The sequence below is a fragment of the Coturnix japonica genome, chromosome 14 (assembly GCF_054131305.1).
Source record: "Coturnix japonica strain WE chromosome 14, WE-NBRP24, whole genome shotgun sequence".
NCBI classification, from domain to species: domain Eukaryota; kingdom Metazoa; phylum Chordata; class Aves; order Galliformes; family Phasianidae; genus Coturnix; species Coturnix japonica.
This window is the reverse complement of record NC_140676.1, coordinates 18,304,647-18,308,897: the sequence shown is the minus strand read 5'-3', so window position 1 is coordinate 18,308,897 and position 4,251 is coordinate 18,304,647.

Below are 4,251 nucleotides of genomic sequence, written 5' to 3'. Positions count from 1 at the left end.
AGTGCCATCATAGCAGTCGCATCCCAGGAGCATTTCTTAGGATCACAAGATCATCTTAATTGGAAGGGACCTTTAAACATCATCTGGTCCGACTCTGTGCAATGCACAGGGAATCTCACAGCACATCGGGTGCTCAGAGCCCCCCGGCCTGGTGCTGGGTGTCAGCAGGGATGGGGCACCACTGCCTCCCTGGGCACCCTGTGCCAGTGCCTCACTGCCCTTAGTGTAAAAACCTTCTTATATCCAACCTGAATCTGCCCTCTCCTAATCTGAAACCATTTCCCCTCATCTGATCACAGTAGACCCTGATAAAGAGTCTGTCTCCTCCTTTCTTACAGCCCCTTTGGATACCTTAGCAACAGGCCACTCTCAGGTTTCCCCGGGTCCTTCTCCAAACTGAACAGACCAAATATCCCCTTGGCAGCTATTTTTCTCCAGGATTCCCAAAGAAAAGCCCTGTGCTGGCAGTTACTTGTTCTCCCTGAAGAGGACAGCACAAAGCAGGGCTGTAAGAGGTGAGCATGTGTCACAAAAGATTACCAAGAGCGACTTAATACCCGATGAAAACATAACCCACAATAGCATCGAATTTCCTCTTGTTCCACCTTCATCTTGCTGTCAAGCTGTTGTATCGCGTGCCGCAGGCACATAGCCAGGGACAATGCAGTGCTCTGTGAAGGACTGATGGATGGAGCAGCCTTGCTGTGCATCGGCTGCCTGCCCATGGCTGTGTTCCAGCAGGCTGTGAGAAGAGAACAACAGCAGGTGTTGCTGCAGAAGAGATGAGACTGCTAGAGAGCTCCCGAGGGGGAAAACAACGGGGCTTTGTGCTGATCCCTGCCTGAAGAGGAGAGAGAATGACTATGACAGCGAGCTGCAATGCAGGTGATGGCTGCACACATCCATGCAGAACAGAGGGCTTCTTACCATACCACGTGGTTAGAAATGGTGTTTAATTAGAACGCTGCTGAGGCATGACTATACTGTGCAGCCACCCCCTTTCACCCTTTTACTACCCTGTGTTTTCCTATACTTGACCCTTCTCAGACCATCCTGATCTCTCCCTTCCCCAGCCTTTGGTGGCATCCAAAGGCCCAAGGCATCCCATACAAAGTTTTGCACAGTGCCCATATATGCCTCCCTTGCATCCCATGAGGAGTCTCCTACCTCTCTGCTTACTTGGTGCCACCCCCAGCCCATGAGATTGGTGGCTGCCCTGTGACAACCCTGAGAGGAACCAGGTTGAGGGCTCCTGGGTGGCTGATTGGGGCAGAAAAGATCATGCTCTGTTACCCTGTGCTGGAATGCTATGGATGATTGACTGCTCCAGAGGTCTGCAGTAGAAACACAACACTGGTGCGCATGGCATGTGAAAGACAGAAGTAAACAGGCCTAAATCAGCCATGAGCCCCAGAAAGGACCTAGTAAACAGCAAAAGTGCTGCGAGACACCAGGGCACAAGGCCACAGCACAGACAAGCAGATACAAATTGATACGACTCAACTCAGACTTCAGCTACTTGTTATCACTGATGTACCAAACCTTGGAAAACAAGTGGAAAGGGAGATTTGAGTGAGGAGAAATTGATGTCCACCAAGAAAGCAGTCAAATCCAGCAGATTCCCAAGCCCATGTAGAAGGGAAGACAGTGAAATCTGTGGAGCATGAGGCTGGGGGGAAGGTTGCAAAGAAACACAGTGACTGTGGGGAATCCAGAATGCAGCCCAGCAGAGCAGTCCAGTAGACAACACTAATTTGAAAGCCAGGACCCCAGGTATGTTCTGCTTTCATATAAAGCTTGTTGGATCCTGCTGGCCTGTCAAAGTCAATGTATAATGGATCAACAACTTAAGTTTTCATGCTTGCATAAATTATACTAGTCCAATGCAATCCAGCTTTGGATGTATCCAGTGGCAAATGCAGAGATGGAACTCACAGAGCCTCTGGGCTACTAGGTAATATGGAAAGGATCATTGCAGAGACTGAGGATCCCACCTGACCAAAAGATCTCACCTGACCAAGCAGTAAAATAGCCTTGTGCTGTTGCCCTCTGTGAGAGGCAGGATGCTGGGAGAACCTGTTGTGGCACACCTGACATACAAGGAGATGCTTTAATCTTTATAACAGGACTAAATAGAGACCTTCTTGCTGTGTTCAATACCTCACTGGCTGCAATCAAGACAGAGCCAGACATGTCCTGGAGGCACAGAGTGACAGGCAACAAAGACAAGCTGCAGTGAAGAAAATTCAGATCAGATGTGAGGAGAGAAAAAAACACCCTGTCACGTCATCGCAACAGGGACCAGGAGGTGGGCAACCTCTGCCTGTGGAGATGGTGACATGTGGATGCACAAGCAGCTGAACAAGTGGTTCAGATCCTGCCTGGACTGGGTGTCTGGACTAGAGATTTCCAGATCCCTTTCACACCCCGTTCACACTGTGGTTCTGCTCCTCCCCCCACTACTGTCATGAAAACTGGATGGCCAGAGCAGGCTTAGCACTACCAGCTTGAGTGCAATTGGGTGAATCCTGCTGCAGCGTTTGAGCCTTCCCTCAGACACATGATGTCTTTTTTTCCTGACCTTTCAGGCCCTCAATTGGTTCTTGTGCCTAGTTATCCTGCTGAGACGGAGATTACTTTTGCAGCATGTCTGTTTGCAGAGTGACACTGCCCTCTGCTTCTGTCTCTGTTTGGAAACTTGCTCTCTCACCATTTTGTTTTTGAAGCCTAAGCCAGTCAGCCACAAGGCTTCAATCCTTGTTAGCAAAGCTTTCGTCCTCTGCCTGCAAATCCAGTGCTGACTGGCAGTGAGTCACAGCTGTTTGCTCACTACTCTAACACAACCCTTCCTTTTCCCATCCTGTACATATACATGTAAGTTCCTCCCTTTCTAAATAATAAGCTTTTTCCTGCTTTCCAGTGTAATATCAACAAATAAACACCACTGGCATGGAAAAATAAATAAATTAATAAATAAAATAAAGCATACTCTTTGCCACATGTTCACACTGAAGGGCTCATATTGATCTGAGGCAACCACAAGATACATAATAGAAATGCAGAGGACTGTAGCTGATTAAAAAGCTGCTGCATCAAGCAGAAGTGTCATCTTTAGCTCCTGGAAAGTGTTGGGGTTAATTTAATGATCATTTTTATTAGCTACCCACACTGCATTTATAGCTACTCAGCATCAGAGATGTGACAGAACTACTGGAAAACATTCAGACAGAACCTTCATTTGCAATCTATTAATGTATTTATTAACGGATGTAGGAGTATATTTCAAAACACTTGGCTGGACCCTCTCTGAGTTCTGTGCTTGGTCTGTGTGTTCTTAGAGACAGCTGGGGAGGTGAGCAGAAACAAAGTACCTGTGACTGTGCTGAGCATTCTATTCCTCAATCCCCTCTGCTCACAAAGGCCATGTGAAAGGTTACCAGCTTCGCAAGAGCAGGGTGTGACTGTCCCATTCTGCACAGAGAAAATGATGTGGAGGGAGAAAATCCTTCCTCCATCCTCCTCCTGTGCTGGTTTCTGCACCACACTTCTGCCTACAAAGGAAGGGCAACTAGCCCTGATGTGGATGTGCCATAGAGCCACATAGCAAAATTAAATGCAATGATGGTGAATTCTGAACATTTCATTGCCCCAGACGCACTTGCGGCCTCACCTGAGATGCTGGTGGCAGAGAATACTCTGCCTTTTGTGCTCTGCACATGGAAGTCACGGTGCAGTGATAATGAATCCTTATATTCACCACTCTGTTGTTTCTAAAAGCACAGCCTGCGTACGAGCGTAATTAATTTCATTAAGCTGTATCTCCAGAAGTGCCCTAAGGATCTCTCATCCTGGCATAAAGGGCTGTTTGTGATAGAAACCCGACAGGCACAAGTGTTCTGCTCCCAGAAGGCTTCTCTGAAATTAACTCCTAAATCAATTGGCTGACTTATTAATGAATACTCAGACCCATTTCCGCATCCGGCAAGGGAGATTTCAGGAACCAGGGGAGCAACTTCACACTTCTCCTTTGTACCAAAAAGGTTACGTTTGGATTTTGAGTACAAAATCAGATGACTCAGAGCATGCAGTTAGGGCCTGCTCCAGAGCTTATGGTGCTGCCCCAACAGCTGGGCTGTGTGAGCAGGCTGTCCCTAGCTGTCACCCTGCTGCCATCCCAAAGGGGCTTGTGCAACCTCAGGGCGGGCTGGCCCTGAGCCACTTCCCCTGTAGCCCTCGTGATGCCTGGCCCAA